The sequence below is a fragment of the Xiphophorus maculatus genome, chromosome 22 (genome assembly GCF_002775205.1).
Source record: "Xiphophorus maculatus strain JP 163 A chromosome 22, X_maculatus-5.0-male, whole genome shotgun sequence".
Taxonomy (NCBI): domain Eukaryota; kingdom Metazoa; phylum Chordata; class Actinopteri; order Cyprinodontiformes; family Poeciliidae; genus Xiphophorus; species Xiphophorus maculatus.
The window spans coordinates 27474243-27500944 of NC_036464.1; the positions used below are offsets into that span (position 1 = coordinate 27474243).

Here is a 26702-nt window from a genome sequence, read left to right on the forward strand (position 1 = left end):
ATGAGAGTGTGTCTATGAATATGAAATTAACTGAGCGTGCACACATGCCTCAATATCTGCGTGTGTGTTTGTGTGTGTAGCTCATGAATTAAACATTTTCTCTTTGATAGAGCAAATGCATTCACTTCAAAAAGCAATTAAGTAGCGATAGAGTATAAATTTAGAAAATGTCCATGTTGAGATGGTCACTGAAGGCTGAGAAATCTACAAATGTTTCAATGGAAATTGTTGCTTTGACAACCAAATTAAGTTCTCTGATTCAAGTATTAGCACTACTTGTGTGTCTCTGTTATCACGTTCATCTATTTTTTTAACCAATAATCTGCCTTTCACAGAACTTAGACTATGTTTGAACAGTGATGAACCACCAGCTGGTGTCTGTAGCTGAGTTTCCATTACAACAGCAAAACCTTGTTGATATTTCGCTAATGTTGAAAAAACACAATCTTGGTGTTTTTATTAAATAAGAAATGCAATTAAAATTACACATGAATGTTCATGTCACACCATCATCCTCCAACTACTTCCTGTTATCTTCTTCTTCTTGGCTTCCATCAATAGTAACATGAGGTTGTTGATCATGTGACTCATGATGCAGAAAAATGTATCCATTGCAGATTTGTGGAATAAAGACAAAAAAAAAAAACACGCTCTCCTAGCAACAAAGCAACAAGCTCTCGTCTTTATTGAAAGATGAGAGTTTTCTCTAAATTGACATGTTTTTACTAAGCAAATTTGTTTCCATAACTCCAATTTGAGCAATTTTAGAGTCAATGGAAACACAACTAATCATCTGCTTAGTCTTCTGATGTTACTGTAGTTTCTTGTTACTCCATAATTACAAAAAGTATTTACAAAAGGCGTTTTGTGGTGCGTATAACCCTGATCTCTGAGTGGTTTATGTTTAATACAGTTTGTCATTTAGAGCAGAAGGGCAAACAGACAGGAAACAGAGTTGGAACCCTGAACCCAAGTAAAGCTGTCACCTGACTAGATAAGTGGTTAGTGCCATTATGAGAAACATTTTAAACAACGAGACATTACCTTACATTTTTCGGATGACGTCAAGCCTTCTGAGTAAGATCTATTCAGGGCTTCTGGAGAGGATGTTACACTGGATAGTCAAACCTCTGAGTTTGTTTTAAGTCATTAATATTGATGGAAAAGTGTTAGTTACATTACTTTACTTAAAACGGCAAAAACGTTTTGATATAAGTGAAGTAATCTCCCAGTGGAACAAGTACTTTTTTCAAGTGTACTAAAATGATTGCACTCGAAAGTAGACCAAAATTACTTTGTAAGATTTTGTGTTTTTGAAGTGTTGGTTGTAATTCACCCAAATGGGAAACGTAGAAAAACGATGATGAACACCTGAGATGTGGGGAAAAACTTCATAGTTCTTTCAGTTTTTAAAAGGTTTGTCGGCTCTAGAGGGGAAAGGACTCGTGTCCATGACGGACTAAGGCCTCCGTTTGTGGGTTGAGCATTACTCTGTGCCATTGCCACACCCAAACTTCATAATTTTACATATAAAATGCTGTGTCTAAATTATGGATGGGTTGTCTATAAAGTTCCCATCTAAACTGAATTAAAAAAAAAATCCTGTTTCCAGATCCTCTTGGTCCAATCTGTGTGAGATTGAGCCACACAGTTAAGGAGGCTGTTTGGGGTTGAGGGGTGAGTTTGAATGAGTCACTTCCTATCATTTTGTGTTGTACATGTCCATTACCATGTGACTGGGTTTTTTTGAGACCTCTGGGAAGAGACGAGGACAACAAGGAGAGAAAGAGCTGCACCTACACCTGTCAGGTGACTCCGGAGCAGATGGTGTGATCTAAATACAGCACAACACATGCCAAAGACAGCGGGCTGACGCTGTTAGTGTGTGTTCGTGAGCTCGCAGGCCTTTTGGTCTGTGTGTGTAAGAGAGTGTGTGGCTGCGGTTAGAGATGAGCTCAAAGGTGGAGCTCTGCCAGCCGCCCAGCGGCAGACAGCTGGCTGAAGGTTCCAGTCCTGAGGTCCAGACCTGCTGGGCCTGTGCATATGTCCACCTACTGTTAGCAGCATACCTTGCTCTGCGTAACGCACTGTGAACCCGAAGGGTGGAGGGGTTCGGAAATGCAGAAGCTCCTGATCTTTCACATTTGCATTTAAATAAAGTGGCTGCTGCTCAGAGGCTTTAAAAAAGCAACACAACCTTTGAAAATTGCAATTTTGAATTAGACCAAGTGCTGACCGCTTTAATTGGAATGCAATAATGTGATGGCAGAACAGCTACAGCCAAAACCGGATATTTACATACTTTTACTACGCAAAAAAAAAGAGATGCATTTCTTCTCACAAATCAAACTGAACATTTTCAGTTTTTGATCAGTTAGGATGATCCAATTTTTTTTCTACTGGGAGAATGATGAGAGAATGTTTTAACGTTAGTTATATACACTTTAAACGCATTCGTACAGCAAAAATGACGATGATGTAGATTTGTAGGCATTTGACATGTAAACTGAGATATTTGAGTTAACTACCTACATCTGTGGATGTGTTTCAAGGCAAGGCCTCAAATACCCGCCCTTCCTGCACGCCGTCTGTCACACATCCCAGTGAGTCAGCTTCACCTCGACTCTTTGCACTTCCAACAGGAGAAGGACTCCTTTCAGTAACTCCGTAAAGGTGTCGCCCTTACAGTGCATTCTGTTGCACATTTTCAAAAACGTTTTTCGAAATCATGCCTAAACCTAAGTGTTCTTTAGACCACCACATCTAGAGCTGTGTTTCCATTACAAACATCTGCAAAACTTTGTCAATATTCCGTTAATGTCGGAAAAACAATTTTGCAATTGTGGTGTTTCCATTAAATAAAAAACACAATTAAAATCACACATGAATAAGCTTATTCAAATAATTCATTAAGAAACATCCGACTGCTCAATCACGTGATAAGAAAAACATATTTCTGATGCAGTTGTATTACATTCATTTACATTGATATGGTCCAAAACCAACTCGTCCTAACAAACAAAAAATCTTTTTTCAAAATTGCTGTTTCCATTAAGAACATTTACTTTTGTAAGTCCAATTTTGTAAGTTTTGTAAGTCCAATTTGCCAATTTGCCATCGACCAATTATATGGTCAATGGCAATGCAGGTACTAATCCACTAATGTTGAAAAAACATAATTTCTATTGCTGTGTTTCATTAAATAATATTGCTTGAATAAGTCTGTTAAAAAATATGCCGTGCCATCATCCTGCTACCTCTTCCTGTCGTCTTCTCCTTCGTTTCCAGCAGCAGTAACATCCAGTTGTTGATCACTTGCAATTTCATTGAAGTTTTGCAAAATACATAAACTACGATATGGTCAACTTGCACAATTATACTGTCAGTTTAAGCACAGCTTAAATCTGTAACAATAAAAACCCAGTCAAAAAATAATAGTTGTGACTGTCTAAGGTGGTTTCCACCATATGTGGAGCTAACCTGCTTGAAAGCCACAGCAGAAACTGAAACTGAACTGCATCGCTGAACACTGGAAGACAAGAATCCAAGCTTAAATGAAGTTATTTTAATTCTGCCTGTGATAGTCAACCCTCTAAAAGCTATCACCCAGTTACAAACTGATCTTCAGAAGCATCTCCTGTGACGATTCAGCTGATGTTTAAGAGCTGGGATTCTTTCAGCTGCTGTCAGGAGAACAGATGAGGAGCAAACACACAATCCCTGCAGTTAGCATACGAAGCTTTCTTCTCGCTGTCGATCTCTGATCGCCTTTACAGTGATGTCAACATTTTCAGCAGGAACCCAGGATTCAGGTCAATTCGCAGCTTCCTTTACGCTACCTGTAAGTTAATGCTTCACAGCACCTGTCTCACTGATGAGTTTCACTCCAGCTATAAAGAGGACAAAAATAACAGGACTAACATCGCATAGAAATAAGGCAGTCATTGTGTGTTTGCCCATTGTGTGGAGACACACCTGCCAGAGTTCAGCTGTGTGCCGGGTCTGTTAAAGTCGTCTGTGTTTTAAATCCTTTGTAAATGTGCCATGGCTGCCGGTGTAGAGAAGTCGTGTTCTGACAGCCGGCGGCGCAGCGATGCTGGTGATCAGAGGCTTATTGAAACACAGATTTTCCAATGACGGTTTTATTCTGCGGTATGAGGAGGAATTCCAAAAGCATAATTCATGTGTTGTGTGTGTTAAAATGAGAAATCCGTTTGACAAAACATTGATTGCATATTGTGTTTCTGAACACAAAATGCCACCAGTCACCAATCTGAAGCTACATCATGTTTATCTGACTGGCTATCAAAATACATCACAAAAAGTAAAAAGGTACCAAATTATTTGGATTCTGGCTTCTGAAATCTAAAATGTTTTACTTTTTAGAATTATTCTGTCTTGTAGTGTTATCGTATTTTACATTTTTATAGCTACTGCTAATCCGCTATTAGCGGATCTACTTTTTCACTTAGGATTTTTTCTAACTTTTAACATGTTTAGAGCACTTAGCTTCCCCTAGTTATACTTTTCAAAGAAATTCTGATCTACTTTTCTGTTTTGTCAACTTTCAGTTGTTCAGCTTTTTTTAACTGTTAAGAACTCTTTAAGTAGTTTGATGTTTACATAGTCTTATTTTGGTTTTATTTGGCAACTTAGCATTAGCTTCCAGTAAATGCCATGACTTGTTGCATTTTATGGAACGTTTTATGGAACTAAAATGATATAAAGTTGGTGATTGCAAGGTTTCCCCTCAGAGAATTTGCTAAGTCTGGCGGTTGGGTGATAGGGCAGTCGTTCATCCAGCAGCCCGTCATCTTTTTGAGTTGAAAATGTTTAAAGTTAACAGGAAATTTGAAAATATCACTTGATAATCGTGTCATTGAAAGATTGGAAGATTAACACCTGAACACCAATTATAAAGTCTTAAAAAAAGGCAAACATTTAAAAAAAGACTTAAATAAGTCATCAATGCTTAGCCTCATGAGGGCACAAGTAACGCCTGGTGGCCCGCCAGGCTTATAATACACCAGGGGAAACCCTGGTGATTGTACTGTTCATCCTGCAAAGCAGAGAAATGTGGTATTTTCTCTGCTTGCCTTGTTTTATATAAAAACAATCATGAGTTTGGAGGCTTCTTACTGTGGACTGAAGCCACCAAACTTAGATTAAATAAGAAGCAGAGCTCATTTTAGAAATACTCACTTAGCCTTGTGTATACACAAACTCAAAAACAAGTAAATCTTTGATTCAGTCAATTAAACCAGAATTGAGCTCATTACCCTCTTAATTAGACTTGTTGAGGAGCTCAAAATGGAAAAATAAACTCAAGCTTGAACAAAGTTTGGCAGAGAAATAAAAATAACAGGAGATCAAGCTAACGCTAACATGAAACAAGGAAACTAATTCATTAGTATTTGAAGTTAATGAAAGAAGTACAGACTTTTCTGATATTGCTTGTATGGAGTCTAATTTTATTTTCTTGATTCATGTGATTCTGCAGATTTTCTTCTATGATTTTGGGAAGTTTAAAAGTTAAAACAGCACATTGAGTCGAATGTTAAGGAAAATCAACTTGTTTGTAGATCAATCATCAGATAGAACCAAACAATATTTCATGTACAGCATCCATGAAAAGTATTCACTCCCCTTTTTATAGTCATTTAAAACTTTTTAACATCAAAATACAAAAAATGACATTTAAGTAAAAGTATTTAACATAAAATAAGTGACTGTATAATTATTCACACCTTTTAAAGTAGCTGACTTAAGTTAACAAAGGTCCCGTAAAATAACTGTCATTATTTTGCAGAAATCAGTATTGAGTTTAGGGTAAAGATTTATTTTTGATCAAAAAAGCCAAATTTTGTTGATTTGTAAAAGCAATAAAACATGTAAAGAACCCAAGGGAGTGAATACTTTTTACTGTATGATCCACAATAGGGTTGTCTCTTAAAAAACAACCTGAGGTTTCTTAATGTGGGAGGTTAGCCTTAAATAAATAATTGCTGCATGTGTAAATCCAGTTCTTATTAAATCAAAGCAGAGCAAATCAATACGAATGTAAATTTGTTTTTGAATAAGGCAAAAAATTTACCACCGGCCGTGTGGATCAATGCACCGAATTTGGATTAGACTAATTTTTTTTTCCCGCTGCTTTTCTTTCATGTTTTATGCAGGCCCAACATCGGAAGAATAAAACGATGATTGCTGCTTTTCTTTCAGTCGCAAACCAACAAATGCGCCTCTCACCATTATGCACACACACACACACACACACACACGCACACACACGCACCCACGCACACACACACACACACACACACACACACTCATAAACAAAACAAAACAATAACAGCTACACACAAGCATCTGTTTGTGTTGCTTTTTAGTAATTATTCTGGACTTTTCAATCACTTAAAAGTCAGGCAAACATCACTGCAGCTTAACTTGATGAGGCAAAGGTGCATATCAATCAAGAATGAACCAATCAGGTCAATGGAAAGCATGAAAGTGAAACAACATGATTAAATCCAGAATGACGACTATAACTCGGAAGTTAAAAGCTAGATTTGTGGATGTTGCCTTCACCACTTTTACTTCCTCATGAGCTCAAATTTCTTTCAGAAATAAAGAAAAACCATGGCAGAGGTTTACCAAGTTAGCATGACAAGAAAACAACAACGGTTTGGTTAAAGTTTGAGAGAACGTCTCGTCTCCCTCCCTGCTCCTGTCTTTCTCATCTCTCCTTATTGTGTCTTCAGAGGGGGGTCTTCCAGCTTCTGTGGGAAACAGCAGGTGGAACACACAAGAGTCTACCAAGCTTCCAACAAATCGCTTCAAAGATGAGTTTTTTTATCTAGTAGCTGTTTTTTTCCCTTGCTGCCCCCTGTGCATTCATTCAGGGAGTAATTTCCCATTCTCCCATGAATTAGATATTCTGTGTTCAAAGTTCTGCTCTTAATAAGAAAAGGTTAAGATGCAGGAAATGGTCATTATCAGCAGCGCACACTCGCTGTTAATCCCAGTCTCCAGCGGGATGGAACTAACTTTATTAGCCGTCCGCAGAGAGCTTATTTTCTGCTACACTTCTGGAACGTGAAGTGCAAAAGTTTCAAGTATTGGCTTGTAGTCCTATGTTAGTCAAATAAGAATTTACTGTAGAGTTTGGGACAACCCTCACCTTGACAGAAACTTTTATTGTTGCATAAATTAAAGAAAGAAATGTAGGTTGTCTTATTTTTTCACTGTTCTTCCATTTGGTGCTTAATCAGAGAAACCGTAATCTGAAATCTAAGGCTAATCAAGCAAAACGCTGGTGAAAAGAGTGATAGTTTGATCTACTCAGTGGTGGGCAGTGCTAGCTAAAAAGCTAGCTGTGCTAAACCCAAAGCTCTAATGGTAAACATTAGCTCTGCTAGCATTAAAGCACTATACAAACAGGTTGTTAAGCAATGAATAAAAAAAAAAAAGCTCCTCTATTAGTACATTAGCCAAACTGTGGCGAACACTTTGGCTAATTCTTAGTCAATAATCAAAACCTAAAAACAGCCACGTTAGAGGTTTAAAATTTATTTGAAAAACATTATTTAGGGCACGCCATGTGTGCTGAATTTATTCGAAACACTCACAAAAAAAAAATAAAATCAGCTACAATCTCAACACCTAAAACACACTTTGTATATTACCAGATGCTTATGCTGTGTGCAGAAAAGTCAGATTCCAGCAGAAAACCAGGAGTTTTCACACAAAGATCTTTATACAAAATAATGCAGGAGAAAAAGAGCTTCTCTGGAAGTTTCAGACTGCCAAGATGAAAGTACAGCCTGGATTGTTGGAACAATTTGTCTTTATTTCCCTTCAGTGTCAGCAAAATAGTCCACACTGAAATAAGTATGCACTCTGTGCTGTTATTATCTTCCCTAAAAGCCCGGGCCAAAGCTCTTAGTGTGCCTTGCTCACTGTACTTTCTTTATTTCTTCTCTTCCACCTCCCCATCCCTACGGAGGTGAACCAGGTGACCCTTTTTCTAACTCTGACTTGGAGAAATGAGTCTGTCTTTGACATCCATGGTATAGACACATTCACTCTGCAGCTGTTAGGTGTTATAAAAAACAAGCATATAAACCGTAATAATTTGGATCTTATTTACATAACGCAAGACTGAAACAGAAGAGGACGACGTTTGTGTTGCAGTCTGTTGGCATAAAGGTTTAATGTACTTTAAACCATATGAAATATATACAGTTGCTTAATATATGATTATAGAAATGTTAATAGTATTTTACACTGTAATATTTTCCATAAATAAAGTTGATCTTGAAATATGCTGCTGTCAAAATATAAACCCAGGTAAATTAAAAATACAGTTTTTATGCTATTTGATATATAAAGGTAACAATGTTTTCTAAACTAAACTGATCCTATCTCAAACATACATCCTGAATTACAAATGAACTGTAATTAACATTATATCTATCGATAAATCGATAGATCATACTTCCATCTATACTTTGATAGATCGATGTGTTTACTAATTGCTGCAGGCTAGTCAGAAGGACTTAGAGAAACTCTGGAGCGGTTTGAATGCATACATGATGGCCAACTTGACCAGAAACCACTCCAAAAACAGGAAGTGGACTCTAGTGCAGGGCATTCTGGGTAAATACAACCAAAACAAATGCAACAGTCTAGCGCTAGCAAAAGAAATGGCTCATGGTGTTTTGCCAAAAACAAAAGAGAAATCCTATCACCAATAAAATCTGACGCCACTTCATTTTTGTTTACGGTTCGCAAAGAAGGAAATTACGCTCAGTGTCTTCTTTACACTGTTAAAAGTCATACTCTCGATTAGTTGTCATAACGTTTTTCTATAAGTTACTTCCAATTAACATAATGACTTATGTAATTTCAACTTAATTTCCTGAGTTATTGGCATTTCAACTCGAGGAGGTGAGTCAGTTCAGTGAAACATAAATTTAAAGGTGTGAACAAAACTTGACAATCTGAGTTTTAAAAAGGTAACCGGATCTTATAAAAACTGATCACCACTGGCAATATTAATGCGAGATACAAATAGTGCCGGAAATTCGCTCTTTATCTGATAAGGGACTAAATATGATGTAAGATTTAATCAGACTTTATAAAGTTATCCATCCCAGTTAGAATTGCATATTAAATGAAGAAAGCAAAGTCGCGGATGAATACCATTTTTTCCAAGACCTCTGTCCCAAAGGCGTTCAAATTCGGCGGGACATTTTCTTGAAATGCGAAGCGAGCTGGAGTCATAGTAAGGTAAGCTTCATTTGTCGTTTTTTTGATAATGCCATCCATTTTTAGAATATGTTAAGAGCTAAAAGTTCGTGTCTCTGTTACATGTTTAAACACAGGACATAAAACAACAGCTTGCTAATTGTCGAGGGCAGGAGTTAGTCAATGCAGACGAGCCTAGCTAAACGCAGTATGCTACTCGGTTGCGCTTATAGAACTTTTCTTAAGAGAAAATACAAGCAGCTACCACGATTTTTGTATTGTACACTTCCTCAGAAACACATATGTGGCGCTTGGTCAAAGTTTTGCATTGACGTGCTGACTGCAGGTGAGTTAGCGGCTTCGGGAAAGGCTTTGCGTCAGTAATTAGTCGTGTTTCTTGTCAGTAATTAGCCGTGTCCTTTGTTTCATGTGTTGGTGCGCACCTGTGTCCCGTTTCTGGTTGACGGTGACAAATGCAATTTCACTGTTAAAGAGAGGAAACTACCTCCAGCGGCAATTGCAGATTAAACTGTATTCTGAATTTTACAGTAATTATTTATCAAGCGTTTGTCTTTGCTCAGTCTGGGCGCGTACCCAAGAGTATAGCATATCAGGGAGCTGCGGTGGCTTCCAGATAGTCAGGACCCCACTGTAGGTCCTGAAAAATCTTTTTTAAATTTTATTACATTTTAAAGATGACTACTAATTTACTTTAGTTGTTACTAAAGAGTGTGCTTAGGTCACCCTAAAATGAATTAAACTAGCATGATGAATTCTGTTCTTGTTCATTTGACCCAATATCGAGGTATATCATTTAAAATAAATTGGGGACAGTCTATGTTACTGTTATTGTGCGGGTCAAATTCTGAAAACTTTGGAACCTCTAGTTTGGACAATGAAGCTGGTGAAGATAACAATTTAGACAAGTTATTTTAACTAAGTGGCAAAACTGGCATTTGTATGTATTAATACTTTTTTTTTAAATACCATAATCTGAAATGTATGGGTTTTTTGTGCAGGTGGTCCATTATTTAAAGTTTGGCAAAAACTGTGGATGAAGTGGAGCTGTCAGTGGCCTGGATCTGAGACTGCTGGAGGTCTACAAAGCAGCAACCAAATCTGGAAAGAAGCAGCCACTCAAAGACATTTTGGACTGCCTTGCAAAAGATGTGAGCAGAACTGAAGATGGCTAGAAAACTAGGCATAATTTGTTATTTTTGTTAAAATATATTCGTCTTACTGCATGTCTCATCTCTTGCAGGACACGAATGAAAGGAGAAGGGTTGCTGCTCTGCTTGGTTTGCCACGCTACATATCTGGGGAAGATCCATCAACTGTCATCAGGATGTGTGATGTAAGACTAAGACATGTTATTACAAAGACTATTTACATATTTACTTATTTCTCTTTCTTGCTATAATTTCTTAAAAATCTTTTTGTAGTATTTGTGTTTGCAAAAACTTATTTTTAGTCCTTAAGAGACATTACTTCCTGTTTACTACAGTCATGCATAACATCAAATTCTGATGTAATTACTTCGTCTATCCTGATTGATTTTGCTCAAAGCCAGTTGATGGAAACATGCCTGATTTGCATTTTCTTTCATTTCTTTTGACATTTGAAGAATTTGATGATTTAAAAAGTACATTAAAATGGAAACATTTCTAGTGTCCTACATTTTTAGAATAATTTCAGCGCTTCACAATGGTGGTTTTTAATCTGCCATACACTGTGCTCATGTGCATGAAAATACAAGTTCTGTGGATGAAAAACGTTTGTCAAAAAGGAGGACTACCTGATGACAAAGTAAAGTGCTGAAAATATGTTGAATATGCACACATAAACTGGCTTTTTTTTCAGGTGGGACTTATTTTCAATGTCTAAAGCTTCTTGATGTTGGCCTCATCCACAACAGTGGCCTGTTTCATTGCCATTATGCTCTATGCTTTGTCAAACTGGGAGTGTGTGTCAGGGTATTCTCTGACTAAACAGAAGTGCATCATACAACCCCACAAGTGTCAAAACATGCGGATTGTTAAACTTCACAATAGCTTAAAAATAACTGAGTATTTGCATTCTTTACTTGCACACAAATGTCATTATTTCTTTTCTATTTTTAAGGCTCGTGCTGATATTCTGGATGATGCCATGAAGGGGATGCAGGTTGGTCTCCTGATTGCCTGTGAAGGTAGTGAACTGGGGGCCATCCCACACGAGGTCTTCGACGTGGCAGTTGTGGTGGAGGAGACCATTGTGCTTCACAACATTAAAGATGTGACACTTGGCTTTGCTATGCTTATGGGTGTCATCTACTGTATCAATCTCAAGTATCCAAATGACATGAAGTATTCGTTTGAGTTTCTTCAGAGAGTGGTGATGAAGATCAGACCAGACCAGGCCTCAGCTCGAGTACATGGTTTGAGAAACAAAATCTTGAGGTACAAACTGTAACATTTGGTGTGTTTACAGTTTTGTTTTCTTAAATAAGAGTTCCTGTAAGAATTTGTTCAGTTTGTTCTATGCACTAAATGTTAATACTAATGGTTATGCACTAAAACATTTAGCATTGTGCTGAATTTGTGGAAAAACCTCTCAGGGTTTTTGTGAGTTTGTTAAAACACTGATCGTTTTGCACTTTTTGGACTGTTTTTGAGAGAGCTAGCTAGTTGTATTGACTTTGCACTGCCACTGTTCAACGTGGTTAGAATGTTTTTTAAAATAATGGTCTGATTTAAATGGAGGACTGAAACTCACCAATAAAATACACTTAAAATGCACCAATTAAATAAATAAGAAAACTTCACCTCATATCTTATAATTTACCTTGATATTTTTCCAGCTTAGTTCCTACAAACAATATTTTTGTAGCACATAATTTAATATATATTTGTGTTTACCCTTTACTTATAGATGCATTCATGTCTTAAGTCTGTGTGTGTGTGTGTGTGTGTGTGTGTCCCCTTCCCTCAAGTCTTTTTAATTGTTATTTTTACATATCTCTGTCTTGTATTAGGCCTCATTTTGCAAATAAGTTGTGCTGTCTTTCTTGGGTCAGCTCCTTCACTATTGGTCAACAGACAAGAAGGAGCAGAATCCATGTGCAGATCTGTTGACCAATAGTTGAACTTACCCAAGAAGGACAGCCCCCCTTAAGATGGTCCCCACAGCCAGCTGACTTTAGAAAAATGTCACTGCCCACCTTATTTGCAAAAAAAAATAGCAGAAATGCATAAAGTTTTTTGGGGGGAAAAGGATAAAAATAAACATTTAAGAGTCATAAATGAATCTACAAAGGGTAAAAACAAAATGTTTACAATAAAACATTAGGTAAAGTTCTTAATTGGTGCCTTTTAAGTGCATTTATTTGAGATTTATATAAAAATATATATATTTCTGTTTGTCAAAAAATTAATTTCTGTTTTTGTCACTTTTGGTCCTTCAATAAATGTCAACACTTCTGATTGTCTTGAACAAATGTTTTCTTTTATGCTTGATTTAAGGCTTGTCTCTTTTTTTGATAGAGAAAGATAAAAATAAATGTATAATATTTGAAATGGAACCGCATTTTGTGTAATAATTTTTAGGAAACTGGTGAACTTGGCATTATTAGTGGAGAAGGTGAGCAATATTTGGAAATGTTAGTTTACTTAAATTGCAATTTGAAGTTCTGTAGCTGCCTTAAACTCTTGAGTTAAATTAACTCAAAAAGGGAATTGGTATGAATACAGTTAGTCAGTTTAACTTTAAAATGAGAGTTGAAAGTATATATAATTGCTTGCTACTTTAACAAAATAAAGCAAGTTTTTTTGAATGGTTAATGTAACTTTGCAAGTTATTTAAACTCGGAGTATGAAGTTCATACAACTAGTATTCATTAGTTAGACAAATGGCATAACTTAATTATTTGAGTTCAAATAGAATATGATTGTAAATTTACTTGACAAGAGTACTCAATTTTTTGAGAATGAATAATGTTCTATAGTTAGTCATTTCAACTTATGGTATCATATTTAATCAATGAATTATCAGCAATTGGTCTAGTTTTCTAGCTTGCCATCCTAAGTTGGAAAAAAACATTATTTCAAGTTGTGTTAACTTGTATTTTTAAGGCAGCTGCTGAACTCAAGTTTTTAAGTTTAACCACCCTAATTATTTTTACAGTGTAGAGGTTCTCATGTCTCCTTCAATGGTTCCTGATGCAGCACCACCACAGGTGAGGAGGGGCACGGGGTTTTTTTTTCTCCGAAGAGTTTTTGCGGCGCTAGTGGCTCGTATTTTTTTTGTACAGTAGGCAGACAGGAAGGAGAGTGAGGAGAGGGGGTAAAGGTCATCGGGACCGGGAGTCAAACCCGCGACATCCGTGTCGAGGACTAAGGCCTCCAAACGTGGGGCGTGCTAACCCCCTGCGCCACCACAGCACGCCCCGGGGCACAGGTTTTTGAATGGCTTTGGTTTATTTGACAGTGATTTGTGAAAGAGTACCACACCAGCTGAAACTGGAAATAATGCTGCAATCAAACCGAGTCTACCAGACTATCAGCTTAAATGAAACCTGTTCATGCTTGAAAACCAACTGAAACTCAATGTGACTGAACTAAAACAACCCTGCAAAGAAAATGAGCCAAAATGCTTCCACCCTGGGAACATAACTTCAATCTAAAACATGCACCAGGAATAAGTCTAGACAGGATGAAGAGCAAAAATCTACCAAGTGGAAAAGACATTTCTCCCTTTCTTGTTTGCAAGTTTGGAGGTTCATAAAAAAAAAAGTTTTTACATAAGCCGACAGCTGTTTTAAGATATTAGAAGTTTGCTTTATAACTAACTCCGTCTGGAATAGTCACTGGCCCTTAGTTTCAGCCTTGGGGAAATAACCTAGATTTGCACCATAAGAAAAGAGTTGTGTATTGCAGGTGATATATGAACTGTTTAGTAGCTTTCAGCAAAACCTACATTTATATAAAATGCAGGAATATCACATCATCAAGACATATAATCCAAAGACAAGACGAGTTAAAGTTTAAAGTAACAGTCATGTTTTTTGCCTTTGTAAAGTATATTTTGTAGCTGATTCAGGAATGATGGGACTTTAATTCCAGATATCCATTACGCTGCTAACCTACACAGAATCCCCACCATGTTGTCTCTGGAAGGTTAATGTGTAGATCTTTTATATGCTGACACACCCAGTGTATATGGTGTCTCATCAACTATGAATGACACACTTTGGAACATCTACTTTACACAGTGATGAGCTCTGAATAATGCATGAGGGCTTCTTTCCTCTGTGTGTGATGTTGATGAAATATGGCAAACGTGATGTGTGGTTTACTAAAGTATGTGACATCTTGGTGAAATCACCCACAATCACTCAAAAGCTTGAAAGTCAGATGGAAAATATTTTTTAATCCGATGGAAAACAAAGCTCAGTCGGATGCCGTCAAGTGTTTAGCAAATAGAGATGTCTTAATAACAATGGCAGACATTTTGCTGAAATTCAGACAAACAGAAAGTGGTTGATATGTTGCAGAACACAATGCTGTGCAGCCAGAGTGAAATAACAATGAGACAGGGTCATAACAGTTAACAAGAAATAACAAAATAACAAAAACCCGCAATTGTCAAAACATTTTTGTAAAATGAAAAATAAAAACTGTAATTAATGGGGAATGTGCTAGTTTCAGTAGCACATTATTTCACTAAGACTTTTGTCCACGTTATAAGTGAAATAATTTGCCAGTGGAACTAGTACTTTTTAAAAATCAATATTCAAGCATTATTGACTTTGACAAGTTCTGCATGTCTCTTGTAAGTTAGGTTTCTTATTTCAAGTCCACTAAGACACTTACATGAGACACTAGACCAAAAATACTTGGTAAGATTTTATAGTTTTGCTCTGAGGTTCCCTGCTTGAGGTAATACATTTGTAATACATTTAGAGTTTATTTCTTACTTTTAAATTCTTTTTTTATTGCATTTTAATTTTTGTTTGTTGTACCCTGCTTTGTTCATTTTTCAATTAAAAAATAAGCCGATTTTCAGCCTGATTTGAAGTACTTGTATCTCTCCTGGTCATCTGTTAATCATTATATCGTTTAAATAAAATTAGCTCTTAAAATAGTTTTTCTAAGCACCAAACAAAACAAAAGCCCACTCATACTGCTGGTTTCCTGACAACAGGAGCTTTCGCCACCGTCGTGTTTTTGTTTTTGATTTTCCCGAGCAGGTATGAGCACAAATGCATATTTGTCCGTGTGTGTAATTTGGCGTGAGCATATTTCTATAGCGACATGCTGTCACCTTCCGGAGCCCAGGTGGCCGGGGTCACACGCGTGCCGTACGCAGGCGAGCTGATGTAGAGCGTCCATCTGGTCTCTTCATACACTGTGTGTCTAAAAGTGACCTTGTGTGTTTCCAGGGCTAGCGATGGAAAGAGGTGGCTGAGCGCGGCCGGTGGAAACAGATTTTTACATTCGTTTGTTTCCTTTCTGCAGCGGCTTTGTCCTGCCCGGGGTCACAGAGAGAAGGAGCCGGAGTCCATCCCAGTAATAGCTGGATATAAAAATAGAGCTTCTGCAACAAGAATCTTAGATATATTTGAACAAGATTCACACCATTTTCATTTCTGTATTAAACCAACTTTACTATCAGTACGAGTTTAGCTATTCTGCGAAGGCCTCTGAGATTTGTTAGACATATATTTTAAAAATGTAATCAATAATTGTTATAAAATCTAATCTCTTTTTCAATAACTATAAAATAAAAGCTAAAATAATATACTGAAATGTTATTTGACATGCTCATATTTCTGATCGGCTCCTATCAAGAGGCCTTGTAGCATGGCTCAAAGTCAAAAGGTAAGAGGAGCCACTTATGCTAAACCAATATAACAGTCAGATCAAAACAGACGCAAAGACACAGAGAACCGTTCCAGAAACCTTCAAACAAATCTATTTTCATGTTTTGAGCTGGAGCGAGGTCATCTTGTAACGTCTCAGTTTTTTTTTTTTTTGTTTGTTTGTTTTGTGTAGGTCGCCTTCAGGAAAGTCTGATTACATAAGAACAGGCTTCTCAGTGCCAAAGCACTGTTATGTTATCAGGCGGTTTCACAGGATTCCTCAGTCCATCTGCCTCTCTTCAAGCTCCTCAATCCAAACAAGCTTGTTAGAAAAGGAGGCAAAAGTTGGAAGAGCATGGTAGCTCCTGTACACTTCTGTATGAAACACTAAGCCACATTCTTCTCTCCTGCTAATCCTGCTGCTTTTATTTTTATTAAAAAAGGAAGAGCATGACATTTGCCCTCAGGTATTAAATCATGCAAGAGGATGAAAGTTTAACAAAGGTTTATTCAGGTTGCCTTTTTCATATGTGCTTGTTAAATTTAGACACACTCTCACGTTCATTTTTATTTTACCCCGACTGTTATTTTCTGATTTATTTTTTTATCTATGCCAATTTCAACTTGTCAGATATGTTCACATGTTCCGAGAACCAATTACTGTTGTGAAGCTCGCTCTTTTTGTGAATGTGGGATCTTTTTCTGCCATCTTTTTTTATTATTTCACAGCCTTCCTCCTCCTCTGACTCTGTTTTTTGTCTGTTGATTTCAAGAGACCAAAAAAACTTTTTTTTGTCACTGTTAACTTTTTGCCTGAAGCTTGCTATGAAAAGCACGTTTTACACATGCACTCTGTGGCCTTCTGGCAGGCAGCTTTGTAGCTTCTGCTTGTGGCTTTGTAGAGATTTTTTGTTTCCTAACTGACTTATATATCAAACTTGAAAACAAATTGTGTGAGGGTAAAGGTTAAGTGGATAAAAATGACCTTGACCTTGTTCTCTTTAATAATAATGACTACTTAGAACCCTGCAGGTCTATGGCCCCAATGAAAATGTCTGAGACTTTAATGACAAATGGACCTGCAGTACAAGTCCATTCTAATGAATTAGAGCATCATTGAAAAAGTTTGGAGAGTAAATCAATATTTTATCAAATTATAACACACCAAATGATGAATTATTCCTGCAAATCTTTATGAATATGGCTTTTACCTAATTGATATTTCCTTAAAAATTGTGTTAAATAAGGCCAGCGATGGTCACCGCTAACTATAAAGTTAGCTCTACTAACCATAAAGTACTTATCAGAAATTGTGTGAGCATATCAGGTGCTGGTTCAGGATGTGTTGTAGAAGTTAGCATAAGGTTCAACATGTCTCCACAGTCTCTTTCTGTCATGTAGAAGCTAACCTCTGCTCCCTTCGCTGGGATCCGTCATCAGCTGAGCTTCTTCCACAAGGTTCCGGTCTGCAGAGTGCTGTAGTTGCTCGCTCCGGTCTGTCTTGGCTGTAGTCTGATCCCCAGCCTCCGTCTCTGCACTCCCAGCAGTGGGATGCTCTGCTTGAGGGTGTGGGTGGGGTGAGTGACCGCTGCTGGTTCCTCTGTCCAATTCTTCCAGCTCCTTCTCCTCAGTGGTTCCCAGCCGTTAGCTTGACTTTCACTTGGATCCATTGTGCCTTGAGTCAACTGTTCAACCATGTTTAAAGGTTCTCCTGTCTGCTGGAGGTGTTTTTACTCTGCTGGCGTAAGGCAGTGGTCAAGTTCTGAATGTGTGGTTCTCTTTGCCACAGAGGTTACACTTCGTAGGGTGAGGGCCTTCTTCAGTCAAATGTTTGTTGCCGTTACAGTTTTTACAATGTAAGTTTGGCATTCTGCATGTTTATCTCTAATGGGGTCAGGAGGGGTGCTGGTGGCCTTCTCCAGAGGTCAACGGGTGACAGGCGGGGTCACAAAGTCTATCACAGAACTCTAAGCCATAGTTATCCAAATCAACTCAATGAGTTCATATGGGTTTTAACTCTTTGAATTGATGGAAGTTGTGCTTGCTAAGTTCAAGTTGCCTCTGATGACAGGGGTTTGTTGGAATAAAATTGCACACCTTTTGTCCACAACATGACAATAATTATCTGTTTTAGGTTAAAGTTTGTTACAATTATACAATATTCTACTAAAGCCTCACACCATGTTCAGACTGTAGCATTTCACAAAGAGCAGTTTCTCTGTTGGCCAGTGTCCAACTAATGGTCCATTATAATACATCATAAAGAACCATGAAACTAGCCCTGCTGTTCTTGCTTTTATATTTTCAAGGAGTTAATGAAATGTACGCTGGTACTGAAAAACAAAATCCCTCATACTACAGGAACACATGTGTAAGTGGCTGTGTTTACATGGACAAAAATAAGTCACCACTTATTTTCTATGCAAACAAATTTATGCTGTTTACATCAGTTTTATGTAGGAAATGTGTGAAGGTCTTCATTCGTTAGACCTCTATGGTCTAAGGAATGAAGCACCATATAGGGGTTTTGTGATACATCCAGCTATGAGATGAGTTTACAAAAACAGAATAAGATTTCAGCAATAATTATCAGAAAATAAATAATCCCATGCAACAATCAAGAATTTTGAGAAAACATTTCACTAACTGTGTTATACAGCTACTGAAATCAGTGAAGAATGTGTGGAAATGGTGGGACTGACAGATGGAGGGAGGCTGGTGAGGGTAGGGGTCTCTGACAAACTGGGCTACTGAATGATTAGCATTTAGCTGACAAGGTCAGTATGGATTATGTGTGTTCATGGCTACTAATTAGTGCTGATCTAAGGAATAAAATTCTCAACAATCTGCCAATAAATACATGAACATTTTTACAATGACTCGTGTATAGCTAAAACACATGCAGACATACTTGTAACCTGCACTTATTCCAATAATTCATTTAAAATCACCAACAAAATATGGTTTATTTCCCACTTCTACTGCTTGGGTTGATATAAGTTTTACTAGATATAGGAACAACTTGTCCAAATCCCTTTAGGCTTGCTTTGTGATCAACATTTAATAGCATCTCTGCACTGTCAACTGCAGTTGGTTGTTTTTGCACAGGAGCTCAGAAGTGTTAAGAGTTGAAGAATCCATATTATAGCTCTTTTCTGGCAGGCACATCTTCTCGCCATCCCACTCTCCTTCCAGTATCGGTGTTAATTGCTTTCCGTATTGATTGGAAAGAGAGTGGTGTATGAACACTTTAAAATTAAACATGCTTAACAGGACTGCTTGTTCTTTATATTGTGTTGTATTGAAGATTTACTGGATGAATGGTTGCAGTAATTTAAATCAGAGAAGAAGTACAGAAATATGGAGAGTTCTGTTTTAAGCTATATCATCATCAGCGTCTCTTGAAATGTCATATTTGTATTTTAGGTGAAATATGGCAAGATTAAAGTAACACAATACTTACACTGCTTTATGAGCTAGGATATTTTTTAACTTTTCTTCATGTTCTGACAAAGATGTTTTAATTTATGTCTGGATTTACTTTGACCATCTCTAGTTTGATATTCATGAAACCTTTATGAGAAAAACTGGCATGAGGAGAACTGAGCTGAGTGAAACTGCAACAATGGACAAACAGACTGAACTATTCAATACTATTATTTACTACACACTTACCAGTCTATTTGTTAAAAACAAAAAATGAGAATTGCAGTTTTTCCAAATTTGATGAAATCTAGTCCTGGCGATGGCTCTCATGCTAATAACCTTTAAGCTAAAATTAGCATTTTAGCTCATTTTGACATAAATGCTAAGCGTATCATATTGAATGGAGTAAGTCAATGTTGGCTAACCTTGCTAGTGATAGTCCATGCACTACTGACACCATTTCAGCTTACCTTAGCATTTTAGCTAATTCTGAACATTTTCATGACATGTAGCAAATAATAACACAAACTATCTGTTGTTTTAAGCTTTTTAGGCTTTGACATTCAACTTGGGGACTGCAGAACCTTATCTGCAATAATCAATCAAGTTAATTTGTATAGCACGTTTCAGCAACAAGGCAGTTCAAAGAGCTTTACATCATAAAAAACACAAATATACAAAGTCATAGCACTCACAGTCAACAACTGAGAAAACTAGTAAACATTACAACATGTCAAGTGTCATCACATCAAAATGCTGGTCAGTGTTTCATTTATTATGGTACTAAATCTAGGTGGGTTTTTAGTCTAAATTTTAAGGGAACTCAGTGTTTCAGTTTTTGTAAGTTTGCTCCAGATTTGTGGTACATTTGGGTTTGACCAATACACACACTTTGGACTCTTACATTTCTTTAGAAATTGTCTAGTTCTTTCTTGTTTTCTGGTGTTGATGTAAAATGTGTTGTACCTAATAATTTTATGCATAATAGCTTTTGTAAAGCAAAGTGTTCTGATTTCACCCCTTGGTTTTCCTCATGTGTCCTCTTTCTATTTCATTCTGCTGTTCGCTGTGTGTCCTAGGTGTATGTGCTGTGTTTTGATTATGTTTCTGTCTCTTCCTATGATTCCATGTGTTCGCTACAGGTCCAATCTGCCCAATTACTGCCACAGCTCCTCTTCTGGTTGGCCTGTCTCTGGCTGCTCGCGTACAACGGGAGACCCCGGGGCAGAACCGCTGGTAATTACACCTCAGGAGGCAGAGAAATGCATGCACACACAATGACAGCCGCGAACACACACAGAGTGACCTCCAGCTTCAATGACAGGTTGTCTAATTTCATCTCAAGAAGTGATCATTAAGCCGGAAAAGTTGTGCTGACATCAAATATGCATCCATAGTTGTGCACAAAGCCGATGGCAAAGAAGCTGCATGAGAGATCTAAACACCGCGCTCTAAAAATGGGTGAATATAAAATTAGACCTTTAGGTTTAATAAGCATTTTGTTTTTGCTTTTTACAGCAAAGCATATTTTCACTGGTGGTAAAGAGAAAGGAGACCATGATTTAAATCCACCCATTAGGTGTCAACACCTAAATAAGCTCCACCTATTTATTCTGAACCTTGAAGTTTTAGTCGTTAGTCGAGCTCCTGCCCCTGAAAGCAGCAAAGTTATGTTTGATTTATGCAGCATTTCTATAACAACTGAAGGTAATATAGCTACTTAATTGTTCTATAAAATACCTGGAAAATTCATAATACCCCATCAGCAGTAAGTATGAGGTTTGTGTTCAAAACAGTGCAGCATATTATAGCCAAACACAAGATGATTTTGGTTAATTCAGATGAAACTTTGCAAACCCAAGTATGTCGGTTTTATGAGAAAACATTCCTTTTAGAAGTTTTCTAAGCAATGCTTGTTATGTGTTTTTCTGTAGTACACCCGTTTGTGAACCTGAGTTCACAAACTCAGTAATTTTCTAATGTCAGAAATTTGTAAGAAAAATCTCAAACATTTGTAACAAAACGTGTCAAAATCCCTCTAAAATTGATGCGATACATTTAGGGGAAGCACATGTGGATGTTTTCTGATGTTTAGAATGAAAACAACAAAAGAATCAATGCTTTTTCCAAACAAAACTCCTCCATTTTGATTTTACTGTTCAGAATGGCAACTGTAGTTATATTTAGATATGTAAAATCTAATAAGTGAAGAGGGTGCTCCCTCAAATTAATGACAGAAAGGACAAAAGTTTTCTCAAAGGAAATATTTTTTTTTTTTTGATATTTGACATATTTGTATCAGGTGTAGTGCACAACCTGACCTGAGTCATATTTTTTAAAGTTGGAATAAATCTTGGTGTTTTACTTGTCAGATTTCAATGAATAATAATGATTTTACTTTAAACATTTTCAAAAATAAAAATCTAAAATGTGACATGCATGTGCTGTCAACTCAATAAAACAAACTAGCTAATTAGATACAAAGGATAGAAACAAGAATTTATGAGGAAAATCATCAACCAACACCAAGATTCTTCCAAGGTGAGAATGTTTTCTTACTCTAAAGATGCTGAAATAACACACCTAATGTATGAGCATACACATACTCATGTACGCTCATAAAGCTGTTCTCCACACACAAGAAATGCCTTAAATGTCGGCAGCGCAGAGCCTTGAGCTACATGTAAAATGTCACAGAGAGCCTTTCACAGTTTTGTTGGCTGTACTTTTTCAGTCCTCTTGTTTCTGCCCATTTCAGCTCCTTCCAAACTGCTTGTTTTTTGGGGGGGAGGGAAAGAAACCGGGTTTGTTGTGTCATCATAACTGTTTTTCCCATCATTAACTGGGAATTATTCTTCCCCTTCTGTTGATGTTTTTGCTCAGAGGTACAGTAAACCAAGCTGAAGTTACTGAGTCCACACGAAGACATTCAGCTTTCACTGCCAGTGAACACTGTTTTCAGCCATGACTGGTTTGAGGCAGGAACAAGTGTGTAAACCACCGTCCCTTGCTTTACTGGCAGAGGAACTCTTTTTGTCCCACACATGAACTAAAGATCCACCCAAGTCATTTTGACAGGAAGTAGCACATGAAAAATGCTCCACAACCTGCTCAAACGACTCTTTCCTTTTGAGTAGGTCTTGCATTAAACATTAGGAGGAACAGGCTAAATCCTCAGGCTCTGAGTGCAGATTATAGTGGCTGGATTCCACAATTATCAACTGGTTCATTTCTTTAATTTGAAAGAAATGGAAACCATTTTTCATTTTCATTATAAACATCGTATATAATAAATCCCATTAGTTTGGTTCCCCAGCGCTCCATCCTAAAGATCATTTGTCAGAAGCAATTTGAATTGGTGTGCTCTATCTTATCCTCCCTGATGGCAAAAACTCATTTGTCAAAGAGGGCGGCCCTCCCTAAAAAACTGTCAGAATGCAGTGAGAATTAGGAAGAAAATCAGATTTTCATCAGCTTAGTTGTTTTATATTTAGCATCTTTATGTCTCCACAAGTCAGTCATGTGAGAACAGTGAGACAATGACTACTTTGCTTCTGTAAGCTCACCAGCCCAGACCTGTTGGGGCACTGGGTTCTCTAAACTGGTGTCCTCTATAGGATCTGGTCAGATATGTCTCTACCTGAATTCTGTGGTCAGTCCTCTTTGCAGAGTATAGTTCAACCTCAGTCAGACTGGATGGAGAGTTTCCAGAAATTCTAAGGTGTTGCCACAGATTCTCAATTGGATTTAAATCTGGACTTTGATTGGGTTAGTCTAACTCATTAATATGCTTCAGTCTAAACCATTGCATTTTCGTTCCAGCTGTGTATTTAGGGTTGTTGTTCTGTTGGAAGGTGAAGGTGAAAGGTTACTATGGAGACCAGTGATTTCCTCGCCATGCAGAAAAAGTTTGGTTCCTGTCAAACAAACTAAAATCTTGTGAACTCATCAAGTCTAGGAACAGAATTTTAACTCTGTGTTGCTTTCTTTCTGCTTTATCTACCTGCAGTTGAAGCACATTAGCATCAATTTGAAAACAAAAATGTACACAAAGAATAAGTTTTGCATGTGTACTATTTTATTTGTTAACCACACATACACACACACACCCCTACGTAGATAGTCTGGAAGTCTTTTGGAACGTACAATGCCACAAAGTCACCTCTCAGCTCTATGTCCAATCAGTTGTCACGACAACCTTCTGACAGCATCAACACTCCAGGAGGCCTATCCCATGCCAGAAATATTCATGGACAGGCCAGCAGCAGACTCAGTGACAAATCCCTGCATCACCCAATTAAGCAGAACAAGAGAGAATGTGCCACCAACAAGAAGTAGACAGAGCAAAGCAATCATGCCAGGATTAAGACCAGCACAAGAAACCAAACACAAATGGAAATCAAGGCTTCTAGAACAAGAAAGTAACTATGAACTCAGCTCCTTGTATTCACTCTGTTTTTTATGCAATAGATGTGTTTAATAAAAGTTAATCACACTTTTAGGTAAGAATTTATTAGTACGCAACACTGGTATTGTTTTGGAGTAATTCAGTTTCTTGGCAAAGCGACTGAATAAGACACAAAAAAGCATACTTTGCCTTTGGTGCTCTGCCTTTGATGACAACTAGATCTATACTCAGTACATACTTGTGTAATAACACCAGAAAAACCCTCTTACATCTCTGCATCTGAGCAATACTATGTTCAAACATTCACGTTAAAGGTAAAAATAGATATCGTAGAAGCTTTGGCACTCGTGTCCTAATTCTCAAAATAGTGCATCTTCTAGGCTTCCTGTTTTTTGCTTTTTTTTTTCCTGAGTGGCACCTAAGAACACACAGCAAATTGGTTCAGGCCCAAACAGTCATAGGCAGCCATAAGGCCAGGCCACTTCTCTAACACATCTGAAAAGGCAGGTCTTTTCAAAGAAAAAAAAAAAAAAGCTTTCATCCTCTGCTGATTTTCCACCTTTTGTTTGCTGGATTTGACATTAAGATAGTATCAGTTGTCTCATCCTGCTCCCTCTAGACTGTCATCATTATTCAGCAGTCAAAGCCGGATATACTGTCAGTAATGGGCCCAAATGTCCCTCGGGGGGTTGGCTTATCAAAGCAAAAGCAATAAACCTTCAAGTTTAGAACTTTTGCCGATTTCCTACTTGTTTCTGTCAAGAGATTCATGCATATTCTGATTGAGAAACATAACTAATCTTTTTTAATTGTGTCTTTTTTCATTTGTTTTGCATATTTGGAAAACAGATTGCACTTTAAATATCCCACTGAATTATTTTAGATAAAAAGGTACCCACAGATAAAGACAGAAAGTTAAAGGAAAGTTGGCTAGAGTTAAAAACAAACTAAGTGATGGTGAATGAAAAACAGATGGGTAGCCTGGAGAGCAAAAACACTCCATTGGATCAGTTAACTGGTCTCAAAGCCAAAACGGACAACCACAAACACCGACTCACTCGCATGTAAATGCTTATGAACACACGCACATGCACGAGCTGAAGCAGCGCGACCCTCAGTGGCGGCCCCGGGGTCTGGCTTCACAAAATGCCATCACAAATTGAGATTGCTAACAGTTTACGCCACACTGACATTTTCCAGCTGGCTGCCCACAAAGGTCAGGCTGAACTCCTGAAGGCAAAAACTGAGGAAGACGCTCGAGTTGCTGTGGTCGCCACTGAAATTTGGCAGCCTCCACACTAAGCTAGCAGTACGTTATTAACTCAGAGTGTGGACTCCTCAGGAATCTGTGTTCTGGACTGAAAGTGAAGCCATTGGCAGCGTTTACACCGGTTGAGTGCCAAAGGAAATAGGTGCTGTTGGGCACAAAATAGACGTCCAAGGAAATATTAGCCTCTTTGTTCACTTTTGCTTTTCACAATGGTATGATGGCCTGTGTGAAAGAGACTTAGATTGTGTGCATCCAATGTTTTTTTTTTCCGTCCTTGTACATATTCACTTTTCAACTTCCCCTCCTGAATGGTTTAAAAAGGCAAACACATTGGAAAGAAGAATCCCTATGGAAATGTAAATAAGTAAGTTACTTCACACACAATTGTACATGTTTTCTTCCTGTGGAACTTGTGTAATTATTAAATCACGAACACATGTGCATGAGATATGATTTTCCAAACAGGAAGTGACACGTCATAGTTCATGCACATCCAGACAACAATAACACAAGTTGTGCCGTGATTATGTGTCATGGATCATTTCGTTCCCATGAACTGTTAGTGCTCTCTAATTAAAACGAGTAGCCTATATATATATATATATATATATATATATATATATATATATACTGCTCAAAAAAATAAAGGGAACACTTAAACAACACAATATAACTCCAAGTAAATCAAACTTCTGTGAAATCAAACTGTCCACTTAGGAAGTAACACTGATTGACAATCAATGTCACCTGCTGTTGTGCAAATGGAACTTTGTACAGAACAAAGTATTCAATGAGAATATTTCTTTCATTCAGATCTAGGATGTGTTATTTGAGTGTTCCCTTTATTATTTTGAGCAGTATATATATATACACTGGATGCAAAAGTGCAAAAAGTGTGTTTACAAATCTGCATACTGCCTAGACATGACATGTGCAGAAGTGTGCACCTGCACCCACCCACGCCCACGCTGGCCTCCTGATAATAAGCCGACACACAGGGGGGTTGATGGTGTGTAGCGTTTGAAGGGCATCACCGGTGCCTCTGTCTCTCGGGCATCAAGAAGATAGCAAGGTAGCTGGAATGTCATTTATCTTGCTGACAGGGACAAGCCTCAGTGACAGCGACAGTGAGCCGAGCAGCGAGGCATTCTCTCTCTAATGCCATTCCCCTCCAGCAGCACACAACAGCAATCCATTACAGCAAGCATATTGTAGCACGCTATATCACACTAAACTGTCACGTCATTTCATATTTTCACATGAATTTTAGAGCCTACCCTGCTTTTTTATTTTGTGTGGATCTACCCTCCTACCGTACTTGGTAAGTTACATGAAAGCTGTTAGTCACAAATGTGAGCTAGTCTAAGTTATGATTTAGTCCCCATTTACACAACTGGTAAAAATGGATGAGTTTCACTGTGTTTGTACGGTACATTTACACGAAAACAGCGAATGTTTTCTCTGACAACGGCACAGCTTGAGAACGGGTTCCAGAGTTCAATGGTTCTAAA

The 26702-nt window shown here is 37.6% G+C and overlaps 1 protein-coding gene and 1 long non-coding RNA gene across 4 annotated transcripts in view; one reads left to right on the plus strand and one right to left on the minus strand.

The window, feature by feature from the left end:
* The window catches only part of LOC102229953 (pro-neuregulin-3, membrane-bound isoform-like), a 441303-nt gene that overhangs the window by 330383 nt on the left and 84218 nt on the right, over positions 1–26702 (minus strand). The gene's annotated exons all lie outside the window — the stretch shown is intronic.
* On the plus strand, positions 10263–12106 carry LOC111606788. Its single transcript, XR_002752238.1, has 3 exons — positions 10263–10418; positions 10511–10603; positions 11371–12106. It is a non-coding gene; the product is annotated as an uncharacterized LOC111606788 (long non-coding RNA).